This window comes from Argiope bruennichi, chromosome X2 (genome assembly GCF_947563725.1).
Source record: "Argiope bruennichi chromosome X2, qqArgBrue1.1, whole genome shotgun sequence".
Classification (NCBI taxonomy): Eukaryota; Metazoa; Arthropoda; class Arachnida; order Araneae; family Araneidae; genus Argiope; species Argiope bruennichi.
Genome location: NC_079163.1, coordinates 37,893,975 through 37,917,652, shown reverse-complemented (window position 1 = coordinate 37,917,652; position 23,678 = coordinate 37,893,975). Strand labels below are relative to the sequence as shown.

General features: G+C 25.1%; 1 long non-coding RNA gene across 1 annotated transcript; it reads right to left on the bottom strand.

Annotated features, from left to right (window-relative positions):
- Positions 1–11,008: 11,008 nt before the first annotated feature.
- LOC129961068 (uncharacterized) lies at positions 11,009–14,122 on the bottom strand. Its single transcript, XR_008783753.1, has 3 exons — positions 14,037–14,122; positions 12,236–12,327; positions 11,009–11,079 (listed from the first exon to the last, which is right to left on the bottom strand). It is a non-coding gene; the product is annotated as an uncharacterized LOC129961068 (long non-coding RNA).
- Positions 14,123–23,678: the final 9,556 nt, after the last annotated feature.

Here is a 23,678-nt window from a genome sequence, read left to right as displayed (position 1 = left end):
CCGATAAATAATATTTTTTGTCATATCTGAATTCATTTCAAGTTGATATGAATAAAACATAATGGACAATCATTGGAAAATTTATATTGAAATAAAATAAATTTGAACTCCAGCTGAATGGTAAAACACACACACACACACTTACTAAACAATTATAGCAATATAATGACAGTATAAAATTTATTTCAACAACTGATAAATAATATTTTTTTGTCATATCTGAATTCATTTCAAGTTGATATGAATAAAACATAATGGACAATTATTGGAAAATTTATATTCAAATTAAATAAATTTGAACTCAAGCTGAATGGTGAAACACAAACACACACAAAATTACTAAACAATTCTAAGAAAATAATGAAAGTTTAAAATTTATTTCAACAACTCATAAATAAAAACTTTTATTTCAAATCTGTATTCATTCCAAGTTGATATGAATAAAACATAATGGACAATCATTGGAAAATTTATATTGAAATAAAATAAATTTGAACTCCAGCTGAATGGTGAAACACACACACACACACACACACACACACACACACACACACACACACACACACACACACACACACACACACACACACACACACACAAACAGACACACACAAAGTTACTAAACAATTAAAGAATATAATGACAGTATAAAATTTATTTCAACAACTGATAAATAAAAATTTTTGTTTCAAATCTGTATTTATTCCAAGTTGATATTTATAAAACATAATGGACAATCATTGGAAAATTTATATTGAAATAAAATAAATTTGAACTCCAGCTGAATGGTAAAACACACAAACAACTGGACACCAAATAAACAGTGAATGAAAGATACGGTATGGAAAATTAATGTAAAATTGAAGTGAAGTGTTTTATCTCTGTGGTATGAAATAAAATACTTAAAAAATAGCAAGCTTACTTTTGAGTATCAATGTCATGAAGCTCAATTTCATATCTATATAAATTCATTCTGATGTTTGGCATCAAACAAATTTTATAAAGAATTATGCCCTGAAAATAAAAAAGAAGAAATCAATAAAATAATCAAGAAAACAGAATTAAAAATAAATTATTCATAATTTTACAAATTTTTTAATCTATTTAATAAAAATGAGACTCTTTAACCTATTCAAAAACGAATATAATATTAACAAGAATATAATGACAGTATAAAATATATTTCAACAACTGATAAATAAAAATTTTTGATTCAAATCTGCATTCATTCCAAGTTGATATGAATAAAACATAATGGACAATCATTGAAAAATTTATATTCAAATTAAATAAATTTGAACTCCAGCTGAAAGGTGAAACACGCACACACACAAACAGACACACACAAAATTACTAAACAATTAAAGCATAAAATGACAGTATAAAATGTATTTGAACAACTGATAAATAAAAATGTTTTTTTCAAATCTGTATTCATTGCAAGTTTATATGAATAAAACATAATGTACTATCATTGGAAAATTTATATTAAAATAAAATAAATTTGAACTCCAGCTGAATGGTGTAACACACACACACACACACACACACACACACACACACACACACACACACACACACACACACACACACACACACACACACACACACACACACACACACAAACAGACACACACAAAGTTACTAAACAATTAAAGAATATAATGACAGTATAAAATTTATTTCAACAACTGATAAATAAAAATTTTTGTTTCAAATCTGTATTTATTCCAAGTTGATATTTATAAAACATAATGGACAATCATTGGAAAATTTATATTGAAATAAAATAAATTTGAACTCCAGCTGAATGGTAAAACACACAAACAACTGGACACCAAATAAACAGTGAATGAAAGATACGGTATGGAAAATTAATGTAAAATTGAAGTGAAGTGTTTTATCTCTGTGGTATGAAATAAAATACTTAAAAAATAGCAAGCTTACTTTTGAGTATCAATGTCATGAAGCTCAATTTCATATCTATATAAATTCATTCTGATGTTTGGCATCAAACAAATTTTATAAAGAATTATGCCCTGAAAATAAAAAAGAAGAAATCAATAAAATAATCAAGAAAACAGAATTAAAAATAAATTATTCATAATTTTACAAATTTTTTAATCTATTTAATAAAAATGAGACTCTTTAACCTATTCAAAAACGAATATAATATTAACAAGAATATAATGACAGTATAAAATATATTTCAACAACTGATAAATAAAAATTTTTGATTCAAATCTGCATTCATTCCAAGTTGATATGAATAAAACATAATGGACAATCATTGAAAAATTTATATTCAAATTAAATAAATTTGAACTCCAGCTGAAAGGTGAAACACGCACACACACAAACAGACACACACAAAATTACTAAACAATTAAAGCATAAAATGACAGTATAAAATGTATTTGAACAACTGATAAATAAAAATGTTTTTTTCAAATCTGTATTCATTGCAAGTTTATATGAATAAAACATAATGTACTATCATTGGAAAATTTATATTAAAATAAAATAAATTTGAACTCCAGCTGAATGGTGTAACACACACACACACACACACACACACACACACAAAATTACTAAACAATTATATGAATATAATGACATTATAAAATTTATTTCAACAACTGATAAACAAGAAACAAAATTTCAAATCTGTATTCATTCCAAATTGATATGAATAAAACATAATGTAGAATCATTGGAAAATTTATATTAAAATAAAATAAATTTAAACTCCAGCTGAATGGTGAAACACACACACACAATTACTAAACAATTATAAGAATATAATGAGAGTATAAGATCTATTTCAACAACTATCAAATATTTTTTTTTTTTTTTTTTTTGTCATATCTGAATTCATTTCAAGTGGATATGAATAAAACATAATGAGAAATCATTGGAAAACTCATATTGAAATAAAATAAATTTGAACTCCAGCTGAATCGTAAAACACACACACACTTACTAAACAATTATAGCAATATAATGACAGTATAAAATTTATTTCAACAACTGATAAATAATATATTTTTGTCATATCTGAATTCATTTCAAGTTGATATGAATAAAACATAATGGACAATCATTGGAAAATTTATATTCAAATTAAATAAATTTGAACTCAAGCTGAATGGTGAAACACACACACACACACAAAATTACTAAACAATTATAAGAATATAATGAAAGTTTAAAATTTATTTCAACAACTCATAAATAAAAACTTTTATTTCAAATCTGCATTCATTCCAAGTTGATATGAATAAAACATAATGGACAATCATTCGAATATATATATTCAAATAAAATAAATTTGAACTCCTGCTGATTGGTGAAACATACACACACACACACACGCACACAATTACTAAACAATTATAAGAATATAATGAGAGTACAAGATCTATTTCAACAACTATGAAATAATTTTTTTTTGTCATATCTGAATTCATTTCAAGTGTATATGAATAAAACATAATGAAAAATCATTGGAAAGCTCATACTGAAATAAAATAAATCTGAACTCCAGCTGAATGGTGAAACACACACACACACACACACACACACACACACACACACACACACACACACACACACACACACACACACAGACAGACACAAACACAAACTCACACACACACACACACACACAAACACACACACACACAAAATTACTAAACATTTATATGAATATAATGACAGAATTAAATTTATTTCAACAACTGAGAAATAAAAAAAAATTTCAAATTCGTATTCATTGCAAGTTTATATGAATAAAACATAATGTACTATCATTGGAAAATTTATATTGAAATAAAATAAATTTGAACTCCAGCTGAATGGTAAACCACACAAACACACACACACACACACAAAATTACTAAACAATTATAAGAATATAATGACAGAATTAAATTTATTTCAACAACTGAGAAATAAAAAAAAATTTCAAATTCGTATTCATTGCAAGTTTATATGAATAAAACATAATGTACTATCATTGGAAAATTTATATTGAAATAAAATAAATTTGAACTCCAGCTGAATGGTAAAACACACAGACACAAACACACACACAACTGGACACCAAATAAACAGTCAATGAAATATACTGTATGGAAAATTAATGTAAAATTGGAGTCAAGTGTTTTATCTCTGTGGTATGAAATAAAATACTTAAAAAATAGCAAGCTTACTTTTGAGTATCAATGTCATGAAGCTCAATTTCATATCTATATAAATTCATTCTGATGTTTGGCATCAAACAAATTTTATAAAGAATTATGCACTGAAAATAAAAAAAGAAGAAATCAATAAAATAATCAAGAAAACAGAATTAAAAATAAATTATTTACAATTTTTTTAATCTAATTAATAAAAATGAGACTCTTTAAATTATTCAAAAAGAAAACAATTATCATTGGGAAAAATTTTCAAATTCTCAAACAAATATTAAAGAATAGTGTGAATACAATGACAGTACACATTTTACTGTAATAAATGGAAAATAAAAATTTGTGTTGGAAATGTGTTTTCATTTCAAGTAGGATATGAGTATAATACAATCTACACAGAGAGAAAACATTAAATTGCAATGAAATATATCTGAACTTCAGTTGAAATAAAAAGTTAATAAGACTGGGCAACAAATAATTAATGAAAGAAAATATTCATTCAGCATGTGCCATTTAAAATTCATGTAAAGTATTTCAAGTCTGTGGTTTCAGGAAACATGTTTAAATGAGAATCCAGCTTAAAATTTAGGATGAATGATATGAAGACAAATATAATATTCAGGGAAATTATTTCTGATGTTTGGCAGCCCCATAAATTTTACAAATATAAAAAAGAGAAGAAATGCATGTAGAAATGCCCTGAAATTTATGCCCTGAAAATAAAAAAGAAGAAATCAATAAAATAATCAAGAAAACAGAATTAAAAATAAATTATTTATAATTTTACAAAATTTTTAATCTAATTAATAAAAATGAGACTCTTTAACCTATTCAAAAACGAAACAATTATCATTGGGAAAAATTTTCAAATTCTCACACAAATATTAAAGAATAGTGTGAATACAATGACAGTACACATTTTACTGTAATAAATGGAAAATAAAAATTTGTGTTGGAAATGTGTTTTCATTCCAAGTAGGATATGAATATAATACAATCTACACAGAGAGAAAACATTAAATTGCAATGAAATATATCTGAACTTCAGTTGAAATAAAAAGTTAATAAGACTGGGCAACAAATAATTAATGAAAGAAAATATTCATTCAGCACGTGCCATGTAAAATTCATGTAAAGTATTTCAAGTCTGTGGTTTCAGGAAACATGTTTAAATGAGAATCCAGCTTAAAATTTAGGATGAATGACATGAAGACAAATATAATATTCAGGGAATTATTTCAGATGTTTGGCAGCCCCATAAATTTTACAAATATAAAAAAGAGAAGAAATGCATATAGAAATCAGCAATACAAAATTAAATAGAAAAAAGGTAAAGGATTAGAAAATTCTCCCCCTACTAATAAAAATGATAGTATTCATGCCTTAAACAAATTGAAGTAATAATCATTTGCAAATATTTTCTTCCATATACTCAAAATTACTAAACAATTATAAGAATATAATGACAGTATAAAATATATTTCAACAACTGAGAAATAAAATTTTTTATTTCAAATCTGCATTCATTACAAGTTGATATGAATAAAACATAATGGACAATCATTCGAATATTTATATTCAAATAAAATAAATTTGAACTCCAGCTGAATGGTGAAACACACACACACAAAATTACTAAACAATTAAAGAATAAAATGACAGTATAAAATTTATTTGAACAACTGATAAATAAAAATGTTTTTTTCAAATCTGTATTCATTGCAAGTTTATATGATTACAATATATTGGACATTCATTGGAAAATTTATATTGAAATAAAAAAAATTTGAACTCCAGCTGAATGGTGAAACACACACACACACACACACACACACACACACACACACACACACACACACACACACACACACACACACACACACACACACACACACACACACACACACACACACACACACACACACACACACAGACAGACAGACACACAAACACACACACAAAATTAATAAACAATTATATGAATATAATGACATTATAAAATTTATTTCAACAACTGATAAACAAGAAACAAAATTTGAAATCTGCATTCATTCCAAGTTGATATGAATAAAACATAATGGACAATCATTCGAATATTTATATTCAAATAAAATAAATTTGAACCCCAGCTGATTGGTGAAACACACACACAAACACACACACACACACACACAATTACTAAACAATTATAAGAATATAATGAAAGTATAAAATATATTTTACAACTGATAAATAAAATTTTTTATTTTAAATCTGTATTCCTTCCAAGTTGATATGAATAAAACATAATGGACAATCATTGGAAAATTTATATTGAAATAAAATAAATTTAAATTCCAGCTGAATGGTGAAACACACACACACACATACACAATTACTAAACAATTATAAGTATATAATGAGAGTATAAGATTTATCTCAACAACTATGAAATAATTTTTTTTGTCATATCTGAATTCATTTCAAGTGGATATGAATAAAACATAATGAAAAATCATTGGAAAACTCATATTGAAATAAAATAAATTTGAACTCCAGCTGAATGGTAAAACACACACACACAAACACACACAATTACTAAACAATTATAAGAATATAATGAGAGTATAAAATTTATTTCAACAACTGATAAATAAAAAATTTTGTTTAAAATCTGTATTTATTCCAAGTTGATATTAATAAATTGTAATGGACAATCATTGGAAAATTTATATTGAAATAAAATAAATTTGAACTCCAGATGAATGGTAAAACACACAGACACACACACAACTGGACACCAAATAAACAGTGAATGAATTATACTGTATGGAAAATTAATGTAAAATTGAAGTTGGTATGAAATAAAATACTTAAAAAATAGCAAGCTTACTTTTGAGTATCAATGTCATGAAGCTCAATTTCATATCTATATAAATTCATTCTGATGTTTGGCATCAAACAAATTTTATAAAGAATTATGCCCTGAAAATAAAAAAGAAGAAATCAATAAAATAATCAAGAAAACAGAATTAAAAATAAATTATTTATAATTTTACAAAATTTTTAATCTAATTAATAAAAATGAGACTCTTTAACCTATTCAAAAACGAAACAATTATCATTGGGAAAAATTTTCAAATTCTCACACAAATATTAAAGAATAGTGTGAATACAATGACAGTACACATTTTACTGTAATAAATGGAAAATAAAAATTTGTGTTGGAAATGTGTTTTCATTCCAAGTAGGATATGAATATAATACAATCTACACAGAGAGAAAACATTAAATTGCAATGAAATATATCTGAACTTCAGTTGAAATAAAAAGTTAATAAGACTGGGCAACAAATAATTAATGAAAGAAAATATTCATTCAGCACGTGCCATGTAAAATTCATGTAAAGTATTTCAAGTCTGTGGTTTCAGGAAACATGTTTAAATGAGAATCCAGCTTAAAATTTAGGATGAATGACATGAAGACAAATATAATATTCAGGGAATTATTTCGGATGTTTGGCAGCCCCATAAATTTTACAAACATAAAAAAGAGAAGAAATGCATATAGAAATCAGCAATACAAAATTAAATAGAAAAAAGGTAAAGGATTAGAAAATTCTCCCCCTACTAATAAAAATGATAGTATTCATGCCTTAAACAAATTGAAGTAATAATCATTTGCAAATATTTTCTTCCATATACTCAAAATTACTAAACAATTATAAGAATATAATGACAGTATAAAATATATTTCAACAACTGATAAATAAAATTTTTTATTTCAAATCTGCATTCATTCCAAGTTGATATGAATAAAACATAATGGACAATCATTCGAGTATTTATATTCAAATAAAATAAATTTGAACTCCAGCTGAATGGTGAAACACACACACACATACACACACACACACACACACACACAATTACTAAACAATTATAGCAATATAATGACAGTATAAAATTTTTTCAACAACTGATAAATAATATTTTTTTGTCATATCTGAATTCATTTCAACTTGATATGAATAAAACAAAATGGACAATCATTGGAAAATTTATATTGAAATAAAATAAATTTGAACTCCAACTGAATGGTAAAACACACACACACACACTTACTAAACAATTATAGCAATATAATGACAGTATAAAATTTATTTCAACAACTGATAAATAATATTTTTTTGTCATATCTGAATTCATTTCAAGTTGATATGAATAAAAAATAGTGGACAATCATTGGAAAATTTATATTCAAATTAAATACATTTGAACTCCAGCTGAATGGTGAAACACACACACACACAAAATTATTAAACAATTATAAGAATATAATGAAAGTTTAAAATTTATTTCAACAACTGATAAATAAAAACTTTTATTTCAAATCTGTATTCATTCCAAGTTGATATGAATAAAACATAATGGACAATCATTGGAAAATTTATATTGAAATAAAATAAATTTGAACTCCAGCTGAATGGTGAAACACACACACACACACACACACACACACACAGACACACACAAAGTTACTAAACAATTAAAGAATATAATGACAGTATAAAATTTATTTCAACAACTGATAAATAAAAATTTTTGTTTCAAATCTGTATTTATTCCAAGTTGATATTTATAAAACATAATGGACAATCATTGGAAAATTTATATTGAAATAAAATAAATTTGAACTCCAGCTGAATGGTAAAACACACAAACAACTGGACACCAAATAAACAGTGAATGAAAGATACTGTATGGAAAATTAATGTAAAATTGAAGTGAAGTGTTTTATCTCTGTGGTATGAAATAAAATACTTAAAAAATAGCAAGCTTACTTTTGAGTATCAATGTCATGAAGCTCAATTTCATATCTATATAAATTCATTCTGATGTTTGGCATCAAACAAATTTTATAAAGAATTATGCCCTGAAAATAAAAAAGAAGAAATCAATAAAATAATCAAGAAAACAGAATTAAAAATAAATTATTTATAATTTTACAAATTTTTTAATCTAATTAATAAAAATGAGACTCTTTAAATTATTCAAAAACGAAACAATTATCATTGGGAAAAATTTTCAAATTCTCACACAAATATTAAAGAATAGTGATAATACAATGACAGTACACAATTTACTGTAATAAATGGAAAATAAAAATTTGTGTTGGAAATGTGTTTTCATTCCAAGTAGGATATGAATATAATACAATCTACACAGAGAGAAAACATTAAATTGCAATAAAATATATCTGAACTTCAGTTGAAATAAAAAGTTAATAAGACTGGGCAACAAATAATTAATGAAAGAAAATATTCATTCAGCATGTGCCATTTAAAATTCATGTAAAGTATTTCAAGTCTCTGGTTTCAGGAAACATGTTTAAATGAGAATCCAGCTTAAAATTTAGGATGAATGACATGAAGACAAATATAATATTCAGGGAAATTATTTCTGATGTTTGGCAGCCCCATAAATTTTACAAATACTTATGCCCTTTATAAAAAAGAGAAGAAATGCATATAGAAATCAGCAATACAAAATTAAATAGAAAAAAGGTAAAGGATTAGAAAATTCCCCCCCCCCTACTAATAAAAATGATAGTATTCATGCATTAAACAAATTGAAGTAATAATGATTTGCAAATATTTTCTTCCATATACTCAAAATTACTAAACAATTATTAGAATATAATGAAAGTATAAAATATAATTCAACAACTGATAAATAAAATTTTTTATTTCAAATCTGCATTCATTCCAAGTTGATATGAATAAAACATAATGGACAATCATTCGAATATTTATATTCAAATAAAATAAATTTGAACTCCAGCTGATTGGTGAAACACACACACACACACACACACACACACACACACACACACACACACACACACACACACACACACACACACACACACACAATTACTAAACAATTATAGCAATATAATGACAGTATAAAATTTATTTCAACAACTGATAAATAATATTTTTTTGTCATATCTGAATTCATTTCCTGTTGATATGAATAAAACATAGTGGACAATCATTGGAAAATTTATCTTCAAATTAAATACATTTGAACTCCAGCTGAATGGTGAAACACACACACACACACACACACACACACACACACACACACACACACACACAAAATTACTAAACAATTATAAGAATATAATGAAAGTTTAAAATTTATTTCAACAACTCATAAATAAAAACTTTTATTTCAAATCTGTATTCATTCCAAGTTGATATGAATAAAACATAATGGACAATCATTGGAAAATTTATATTGATATAAAATAAATTTGAACTCCAGCTGAATGGTGAAACACACACACACACACACACACACAGAAACACACACACAATTACTAAACAATTATAAGAATATAATGAGAGTATAAGATTTATTTCAACAACTATGAAATAATTTTTTTTTGTCATATCTGAATTCATTTCAAGTGGATATGAATAAAACATAATGAACAATCATTGGAAAACAAATATTGAAATAAAATAAATTTGAACTCCAGCTGAATGGTAAAACACACACACACACACACACACACACACACACACACACACACACACACACACACACACACACACACACACACACACACACACACACACACACACACACACACACACACACACACACACACACACACACACACACACACACACACACACACACAACTGGACACCAAATAAACAGTGAATGAAAGATACTGTATGGAAAATTAATGTAAAATTGAAGTTGGTATGAAATAAAATACTTAAAAAATAGCAAGCTTACTTTTGAGTATCAATGTCATGAAGCTCAATTTCATATCTATATAAATTCATTCTGATGTTTGGCATCAAACAAATTTTATAAAGAACTATGCCCTGAAAATAAAAAAGAAGAAATCAATAAAATAATCAAGAAAACAGAATTAAAAATAAATTATTTATAATTTTACAAATTTTTTAATCTAATTAATAAAAATGAGACTCTTTAACCTATTCAAAAACGAATATAATATTAACAAGAATATAATGACAGTATAAAATATATTTCAACAACTGATAAATAAAAATTTTTGATTCAAATCTGCATTCATTCCAAGTTGATATGAATAAAACATAATGGACAATCATTGGAAAATTTATATTCAAATTAAATAAATTTGAACTCCAGCTGAAAGGTGAAACACGCACACACACAAACAGACACACACAAAATTACTAAACAATTAAAGCATAAAATGACAGTATAAAATGTATTTGAACAACTGATAAATAAAAATGTTTTTTTCAAATCTGTATTCATTGCAAGTTTATATGAATAAAACATAATGTACTATCATTGGAAAATTTATATTGAAATAAAATAAATTTGAACTCCAGCTGAATGGTAAAACACACACACACACACACACGCACGCACGCACGCACACACACACACACACGCACACACAAACACACACACAAACACACACACAATTACTAAACAGTTATAAGAATATAATGATAGTATCAGATTTATTTCAACAACTATGAAATAATTTTTTTTTTGTCATATCTGAATTCATTTCAAGTGGATATGAATAAAACATAATGAACAATCATTGGAAAATTCATACTGAAATAAAATAAATTTGAACTGCAGCTGAAGGTAAAAAACACACACACACTCAAACACACAAACAAACAGACACACACAAAGTTACGAAACAATTAAAGAATATAATGACAGTATAAAATTTATTTCAACAACTGTTAAATAAAAATTTTTGTTTCAAATCTGTATTTATTCCAAGTTGATATTAATAAAACATAATGGACAATCATTGGAAAATTTATATTGAAATAAAATAAATTTGAACTCCAGCTGAATGGTAGAACACACACAGACACACACAGGCGCACACACACACACACACAACTGGACACCAAATAAACAGTGAATGAAAGATACTGTATGGAAAATTAATGTAAAATTGAAGTGAAGTGTTTTATCTCTGTGGTATGAAATAAAATACTTAAAAAATAGCAAGCTTACTTTTGAGTATCAATGTCATGTAGCTCAATTTCATATCTATATAAATTCATTCTGATGTTTGGCATCAAACAAATTTTATAAAGGATTATGCCCTAAAAATAAAAAAGAAGAAATCAATAAAATAATCAAGAAAACAGAATTAAAAATAAATTAGTTATAATTTTACAAATTTTTTAATCTAATTAATAAAAATGAGATTATTTAACCTATTCAAAAACGAATATAATATTAACAAGAATATAATGACAGTATAAAATATATTTCAACAACAGATAAATAAAAATTTTTGTTTCAAATCTGCATTCATTCCAAGTTGATATGAATAAAACATAATGGACAATCATTGGAAAATTTATATTCAAATTAAATAAATTTGAACTCCAGCTGAAAGGTGAAACACGCACACACACAAACAGACACACACAAAATTACTAAACAATTAAAGCATAAAATGACAGTATAAAATGTATTTGAACAACTGATAAATAAAAATGTTTTTTTCAAATCTGTATTCATTGCAAGTTTATATGAATAAAACATAATGTACTATCATTGGAAAATTTATATTGAAATAAAATAAATTTGAACTCCAGCTGAATGGTGAAACACACACACACACAAAAAAAATTACTAAACATTTATATGAATATAATGACATTATAAAATTTATTTCAACAACTGATAAACAAGAAACAAAATTTCAAATCTGCATTCATTCCAAATTGATGTGAATAAAACATAATGTAGAATCATTGGAAAATTTATATTAAAATAAAATAAATTTAAACTCCAGCTGAATGGTGAAACACACACACACACACACACACACACACAAAATTACTAAACAATTATATGAATATAATGACATTATAAAATTTATTTCAACAACTGATAAACAAGAAACAAAATTTCAAATCTGTATTCATTCCAAATTGATATGAATAAAACATAATGTAGAATCATTGGAAAATTTATATTAAAATAAAATAAATTTAAACTCCAGCTGAATGGTGAAACACACACACACACACACACAATTACTAAACAATTATAAGAATATAATGAGAGTATAAGATCTATTTCAACAACTATCAAATATTTTTTTTTTTGTCATATCTGAATTCATTTCAAGTGGATATGAATAAAACATAATGAGAAATCATTGGAAAACTCATATTGAAATAAAATAAATTTGAACTCCAGCTGAATCGTAAAACACACACACACTTACTAAACAATTATAGCAATATAATGACAGTATAAAATTTATTTCAACAACTGATAAATAATATTTTTTTGTCATATCTGAATTCATTTCAAGTTGATATGAATAAAACATAATGGACAATCATTGGAAAATTTATATTCAAATAAAATAAATTTGAACTCCAGCTGAATGGTGAAACACACACTCACACACACACACACACACATGCACGCACACACGCACAAACAATTACTAAACAATTATAAGAATATAATGATAGTATAAGATTTATTTCAACAACTATTAAATAAAAATTTTTGTTTCAAATCTGTATTTATTCCAAGTTGATATTAATAAAACATAATGGACAATCATTGGAAAATTTATATTGAAATAAAATAAATTTGAACTCCAGCTGAATGGTAAAACACACACAGACACAGACAGGCGCACACACACACACACACACACACACAACTGGACACCAAATAAACAGTGAATGAAAGATACTGTATGGAAAATTAATGTAAAATTGAAGTGAAGTGTTTTATCTCTGTGGTATGAAATAAAATACTTAAAAAATAGCAAGCTTACTTTTGAGTATCAATGTCATGAAGCTCAATTTCATATCTATATAAATTCATTCTGATGTTTGGCATCAAACAAATTTTATAAAGGATTATGCCCTGAAAATAAAAAAGAAGAAATCAATAAAATAATCAAGAAAACAGAATTAAAAATAAATTATTTATAATTTTACAAATTTTTTAATCTAATTAATAAAAATGAGACTCTTTAACCTATTCAAAAACGAATATAATATTAACAAGAATATAATGACAGTATAAAATATATTTCAACAACTGATAAATAAAAATTTTTGTTTCAAATCTGCATTCATTCCAAGTTGATATGAATAAAACATAATGGACAATCATTCGAATATTTATATTCAAATAAAATAAATTTGAACTCCAGCTGATTGGTGAAACACACACACACACACACACACACAAAATTACTAAACAATTATAAGAATATAATGAAAGTTTAAAATTTATTTCAACAACTGATAAATAAAAACTTTTATTTCAAATCTGAATTCATTCCAAGTTGATATGAATAAAACATAATGGACAATCATTGGAAAATTTATATTGAAATAAAATAAATTTAAACTCCAGCTGAATGGTGAAACACACACACACACACACACACACACACACACACACACACACACACACACACACAAACACAATTACTATACAATTATAAGAATATAATGAGAGTATAAGATTTATTTCAACAACTATGAAATAATTTTTTTTTGTCATATCTGAATTCATTTCAAGTGGATATGAATAAAACATAATGGACAATCATTGGAAAATTTATATTGAAATAAAATAAATTCGAACTCCAGCTGAATAGTGAAACACACACACACACACACACACACACACACACACAGAAACACACACAAAATTACTAAACAATTATAAGAATATAATGAGAGTATAAGATTTATTTCAACAACAATGAATTAATTTTTTTTTTGTCATATCTGAATTCATTTCGAGTGGATATGAATAAAACATAATGAACAATCATTGGAAAACTCATATTGAAACAAAATAAATTTGAACTCCAGCTGAATGGTAAAACACACACACACACACAAAACAAACAGACACACACAAAGTTAATAAACAATTAAAGAATATAATGACAGTATAAAATTTATTTCAATAACTGATTAATAAAAATTTTTGTTTCGAATCTGTATTCATTCGAAGTTTATATCAATAAAACATAATGGACAATCATTGGAAAATTTATATTGAAATAAGATAAATTTGAATTCCATCTGAATGGAAACACACACACACACACACAAACACAACATTACAAAACAATTATAGGAATATAATGACAGTATAAAATTTATTTCAACAACTGATAAATAATTTTTTGTCATATCTGAATTCATTTCAAGTGGATATGAATAAAACATACTGAACAATTATTAGAAAAGTTATATTGAAATAAAATAAATTTGAACTCCAGCTGAATGGTAAAACACACACAGACACACACAGGCACACACACACACATACACAACTGGACACCAAATAAACAGTGAATGAAAGATACTGTATGGAAAATTAATGTAAAATTGAAGTGAAGTGTTTTATCTCTGTGGTATGAAATAAAATACTTAAAAAATAGCAAGCTTACTTTTGAGTATCAATGTCATGAAGCTCAATTTCATATCTATATAAATTCATTCTAATGTTTGGAATCAAACAAATTTTATAAAGAATTATGCCCTGAAAATAAAAAAGAAGAAATCAATAAAATAATCAAGAAAACAGAATTAAAAATAAATTATTCATAATTTTACAAATTTTTTAATCTATTTAATAAAAATGAGACTCTTTAACCTATTAAAAAACGAAACAATTATCATTGGGAAAAAGTTTCAAATTCTCACACAAATATTAAATAGTGATAATACAATGACAGTACACATTTTACTGTAATAAATGGAAAATAAAAATTTGTGTTGGAAATGGGTTTTCATTCCAAGTAGGATATGAATATAATACAATCTACACAGAGAGAAAACATTAAATTGCAATGAAATATATCTGAACTTCAGTTGAAATAAAAAGTTAAAAAGATCGGGCAACAAATAATTAATGAAAGAAAATATTCATTCAGCATGTGCCATTTAAAATTCATGTAAAGTATTTCAAGTCTGTGGTTTCAGGAAACATGTTTAAATGAGAATCCAGCTTAAAATTTAGGATGAATGACATGAAGAGAAATATAATATTCAGGGAAATTATTTCTGATGTTTGGCAGCCCCATAAATTTTACAAACATAAAAAAGAGAAGAAATGCATATAGAAATCAGCAATACAAAATTAAATAGAAAAAAGGTAAAGGATTAGAAAATTCCCCCTCTACTAATAAAAATGATAGTATTCATGCATTAAACAAATTGAAGTAATAATCATTTGCAAATATTTTCTTCCATATACTCAAAATTACTAAACAATTATAAGAATATAATGACAGTACAAAATATATTTCAACAACTGAGAAATAAAATTTTTTATTTCAAATCTGCATTCATTCCAAGTTGATATGAATAAAACGTAATGGACAATCATTGGAAAATTTATATTCAAATAAAATAAATTTGAACTCCAGCTGAATGGTGAAACACACACACACACAAACAGACACACACAAAATTACTAAACAATTAAAGAATAAAATGACAGTATAAAAGTTATTTGAACAACTGATAAATAAATTTTTTTTTTCAAATCTGTATTCATTGCAAGTTTATATGAATACAATATATTGGACATTCATTGGAAAATTTATATTGAAATAAAATAAATTTGAACTCCAGCTAAATGGTGAAACATACACACAAAATACTAAACAATTATAAGAATATAATGACAGTATTAAATTTATTTCAACAACTGATAAATAAAAAAAAATTTCAAATCTGCATTCATTCCAAGTTGATATGAATCAAAAATAATGTAGAATCATTGGAAAATTTATATTGAAATAAAATAAATTTAAACTCCAGCTGAATGGTGAAACACACACACACACACACACAAACACACACAATTACTAAACAATTATAAGTATATAATGAGAGTATAAGATTTATTTCAACAACTATGAAATAATTTTTTTTTGTCATATCTGAATTCATTTCAAGTGGATATGAATAAAACATAATGAAAAATCATTGGAAAACTCATATTGAAATAAAATAAATTTGAACTCCAGCTGAATGGTAAAACACACACACACACACACACACACACATACTTACTAAACAATTATAGCAATATAATGACAGTATAAAATTTATTTCAACAACTGATAAAGAATATTTTTTTGTCATATCTGAATTCATTTCAAGTTGATATGAATAAAACATAATGGACAATCATTGGAAAATTTATATTCAAATTAAATAAATTTGAACTCCAGCTGAATGGTGAAACACACACACACACACACACACACACACACAAAATTACTAAACAATTATAAGCCAATTATAAGAATATAATGAAAGTTTAAAATTTATTTCAACAACTCATAAATAAAAACTTTTATTTCAAATCTGTATTCATTCCAAGTTGATATGAATAAAACATAATGGACAATCATTGGAAAATTTATATTGAAATAAAATAAATTCGAACTCCAGCTGAATAGTGAAACACACACACACACACACACAGAAACACACACACAATTACTAAACAATTATAAGAATATAATGAGAGTATAAGATTTATTTCAACAACTATGAAATAATTTTTTTTGTCATATCTGAATTCATTTCAAGTGGATAAGAATAAAACATAATGAACAATCATTGGAAAACTCATATTGAAACAAAATAAATTTGAACTCCAGCTGAATGGTAAAAAACACACACTCACACACACACACAAAACAAACAGACACACACAAAGTTAATAAACAATTAAAGAATATAATGACAGTATAAAATTTATTTCAACAACTGATGAATAAAAATTTTTGTTTCAAATCTGTATTCATTCCAAGTTGATATGAGTAAAACATAATGGACAATCATTGGAAAATTTATATTGAAATAAAATAAATACGAACTCCAGCTGAATAGTGAAACACACACACACACACACACACACACACACACACAGAAACACACACACAATTACTAAACAATTATAAGAATATAATGAGAGTATAAGATTTATTTCAACAACTATGAAATAATTTTTTTTTGTCATATCTGAATTCATTTCAAGTGGATATGAATAAAACATAATGAACAATCATTGGAAAACTCATATTGAAACAAAATAAAATTTAACTCCAGCTGAATGGTAAAAAACACACACACACTCACACACACCACAAAACAAACAGACACACACAAAGTTAATAAACAATTAAAGAATATAATGACAGTATAAAATTTATTTCAACAACTGATGAATAAAAATTTTGTTTCAAATCTGTATTTATTCCAAGTTGATATTAATAAAACATAATGGACAATCATTGGAAAATTTATACTGAAATAAAATAAATTTGAATCCAGCTTAATGGTAAAACACACACAGACACACACAGGCACACGCACAACTGGACACCAAATAAACAGTGAATGAAAGATACTGTATGGAAAATTAATGTAAAATTGAAGTGAAGTGTTTTATATCTGTGGTATGAAATAAAATACTTAAAAAATAGCAAGCTTACTTTTGAGTATCAATGTCATGAAGCTCAATTTCATATCTATATAAATTCATTCTAATGTTTGGCATCAAACAAATTTTATAAAGAATTATGCCCTGAAAATAAAAAAGAAGAAATCAATAAAATAATCAAGAAAACAGAATTAAAAATAAATTATTCATAATTTTACAAATTTTTTAATCTATTTAATAAAAATGAGACTCTTTAACCTATTAAAAAACGAAACAATTATCATTGGGAAAAAGTTTCAAATTCTCACACAAATATTAAAGAATAGTGTGAATACAATGACAGTACACATTTTACTGTAATAAATGGAAAATAAAAATTTGTGTTGGAAATGTGTTTTCATTCCAAGTAGGTTATGAATATAATACAATCTACACAGAGAGAAAACATAAAATTGCAATAAAATATATCTGAACTTCAGTTGAAATAAAAAGTTAATAAGACTGGGCAACAAATAATTAATGAAAGAAAATATTCATTCAGCATGTGCCATTTAAAATTCATGTAAAGTATTCCAAGTCTGTGGTTTCAGGAAACATGTTTAAATGAGAATCAAGCTTAAAATTTAGGATGAATGACATGAAGACAAATATAATATTCAGGGAAATTATTTCTGATGTTTGGCAGCCCCATAAATTTTACAAACATAAAAAAGAGAAGAAATGCATATAGAAATCAGCAATACAAAATTAAATAGAAAAAAGGTAAAGGATTAGAAAATTCCCCCTCTACTAATAAAAATGATAGTATTCATGCATTAAACAAATTGAAGTAATAATCATTTGCAAATATTTTCTTCCATATACTCAAAATTACTAAACAATTATAAGAATATAATGACAGTACAAAATATATTTCAACAACTGAGAAATAAAATTTTTTATTTCAAATCTGCATTCATTCCAAGTTGATATGAATAAAACGTAATGGACAATCATTGGAAAATTTATATTCAAATAAAATAAATTTGAACTCCAGCTGAATGGTGAAACACACACACACACAAACAGACACACACAAAATTACTAAACAATTAAAGAATAAAATGACAGTATAAAAGTTATTTGAACAACTGATAAATAAATTTTTTTTTTCAAATCTGTATTCATTGCAAGTTTATATGAATACAATATATTGGACATTCATTGGAAAATTTATATTGAAATAAAATAAATTTGAACGCCAGCTAAATGGTGAAACATACACACAAAATACTAAACAATTATAAGAATATAATGACAGTATTAAATTTATTTCAACAACTGATAAATAAAAAAAATTTCAAATCTGCATTCATTCCAAGTTGATATGAATCAAAAATAATGTAGAATCATTGGAAAATTTATATTGAAATAAAATAAATTTAAACTCCAGCTGAATGGTGAAACACACACAAACACACACAATTACTAAACAATTATAAGTATATAATGAGAGTATAAGATTTATTTCAACAACTATGAAATAATTTTTTTTTTGTCATATCTGAATTCATTTCAAGTGGATATGAATAAAACATAATGAAAAATCATTGGAAAACTCATATTGAAATAAAATAAATTTGAACTCCAGCTGAATGGTAAAACACACACACACATACTTACTAAACAATTATAGCAATATAATGACAGTATAAAATTTATTTCAACAACTGATAAAGAATATTTTTTTGTCATATCTGAATTCATTTCAAGTTGATATGAATAAAACATAATGGACAATCATTGGAAAATTTATATTCAAATTAAATAAATTTGAACTCCAGCTGAATGGTGAAACACACACACACACACACACAAAATTACTAAACAATTATAAGCCAATTATAAGAATATAATGAAAGTTTAAAATTTATTTCAACAACTCATAAATAAAAACTTTTATTTCAAATCTGTATTCATTCCAAGTTGATATGAATAAAACATAATGGACAATCATTGGAAAATTTATATTGAAATAAAATAAATTCGAACTCCAGCTGAATAGTGAAACACACACACACACACACAGAAACACACACACAATTACTAAACAATTATAAGAATATAATGAGAGTATAAGATTTATTTCAACAACTATGAAATAATTTTTTTTTTGTCATATCTGAATTCATTTCAAGTGGATAAGAATAAAACATAATGAACAATCATTGGAAAACTCATATTGAAACAAAATAAATTTGAACTCCAGCTGAATGGTAAAAAACACACACTCACACACACACACAAAACAAACAGACACACACAAAGTTAATAAACAATTAAAGAATATAATGACAGTATAAAATTTATTTCAACAACTGATGAATAAAAATTTTTGTTTCAAATCTGTATTCATTCCAAGTTGATATGAGTAAAACATAATGGACAATCATTGGAAAATTTATATTGAAATAAAATAAATTCGAACTCCAGCTGAATAGTGAAACACACACACACACACACACAGAAACACACACACAATTACTAAACAATTATAAGAATATAATGAGAGTATAAGATTTATTTCAACAACTATGAAATAATTTTTTTTTGTCATATCTGAATTCATTTCAAGTGGATATGAATAAAACATAATGAACAATCATTGGAAAACTCATATTGAAACAAAATAAAATTTCACTCCAGCTGAATGGTAAAAAACACACACACACTCACACACACCACAAAACAAATAGACACACACAAAGTTAATAAACAATTAAAGAATATAATGACAGTATAAAATTTATTTCAACAACTGATGAATAAAAATTTTGTTTCAAATCTGTATTTATTCCAAGTTGATATTAATAAAACATAATGGACAATCATTGGAAAATTTATACTGAAATAAAATAAATTTGAACTCCAGCTTAATGGTAAAACACACACAGACACACACAGGCACACGCACAACTGGACACCAAATAAACAGTGAATGAAAGATACTGTATGGAAAATTAATGTAAAATTGAAGTGAAGTGTTTTATATCTGTGGTATGAAATAAAATACTTAAAAAATAGCAAGCTTACTTTTGAGTATCAATGTCATGAAGCTCAATTTCATATCTATATAAATTCATTCTAATGTTTGGCATCAAACAAATTTTATAAAGAATTATGCCCTGAAAATAAAAAAGAAGAAATCAATAAAATAATCAAGAAAACAGAATTAAAAATAAATTATTCATAATTTTACAAATTTTTTAATCTATTTAATAAAAATGAGACTCTTTAACCTATTAAAAAACGAAACAATTATCATTGGGAAAAAGTTTCAAATTCTCACACAAATATTAAAGAATAGTGTGAATACAATGACAGTACACATTTTACTGTAATAAATGGAAAATAAAAATTTGTGTTGGAAATGTGTTTTCATTCCAAGTAGGTTATGAATATAATACAATCTACACAGAGAGAAAACATAAAATTGCAATAAAATATATCTGAACTTCAGTTGAAATAAAAAGTTAATAAGACTGGGCAACAAATAATTAATGAAAGAAAATATTCATTCAGCATGTGCCATTTAAAATTCATGTAAAGTATTCCAAGTCTGTGGTTTCAGGAAACATGTTTAAATGAGAATCAAGCTTAAAATTTAGGATGAATGACATGAAGACAAATATAATATTCAGGGAAATTATTTCTGATGTTTGGCAGCCCCATAAATTTTACAAACATAAAAAAGAGAAGAAATGCATATAGAAATCAGCAATACAAAATTAAATAGAAAAAAGGTAAAGGATTAGAAAATTCCCCCTCTACTAATAAAAATGATAGTATTCATGCATTAAACAAATTGAAGTAATAATCATTTGCAAATATTTTCTTCCATATACTCAAAATTACTAAACAATTATAAGAATATAATGACAGTACAAAATATATTTCAACAACTGAGAAATAAAATTTTTTATTTCAAATCTGCATTCATTCCAAGTTGATATGAATAAAACGTAATGGACAATCATTGGAAAATTTATATTCAAATAAAATAAATTTGAACTCCAGCTGAATGGTGAAACACACACACACACAAACAGACACACACAAAATTACTAAACAATTAAAGAATAAAATGACAGTATAAAAGTTATTTGAACAACTGATAAATAAATTTTTTTTTTCAAATCTGTATTCATTGCAAGTTTATATGAATACAATATATTGGACATTCATTGGAAAATTTATATTGAAATAAAATAAATTTGAACGCCAGCTAAATGGTGAAACATACACACAAAATACTAAACAATTATAAGAATATAATGACAGTATTAAATTTATTTCAACAACTGATAAATAAAAAAAATTTCAAATCTGCATTCATTCCAAGTTGATATGAATCAAAAATAATGTAGAATCATTGGAAAATTTATATTGAAATAAAATAAATTTAAACTCCAGCTGAATGGTGAAACACACACAAACACACACAATTACTAAACAATTATAAGTATATAATGAGAGTATAAGATTTATTTCAACAACTATGAAATAATTTTTTTTTGTCATATCTGAATTCATTTCAAGTGGATATGAATAAAACATAATGAAAAATCATTGGAAAACTCATATTGAAATAAAATAAATTTGAACTCCAGCTGAATGGTAAAACACACACACACATACTTACTAAACAATTATAGCAATATAATGACAGTATAAAATTTATTTCAACAACTGATAAAGAATATTTTTTTGTCATATCTGAATTCATTTCAAGTTGATATGAATAAAACATAATGGACAATCATTGGAAAATTTATATTCAAATTAAATAAATTTGAACTCCAGCTGAATGGTGAAACACACACACACACACACACACAAAATTACTAAACAATTATAAGCCAATTATAAGAATATAATGAAAGTTTAAAATTTATTTCAACAACTCATAAATAAAAACTTTTATTTCAAATCTGTATTCATTCCA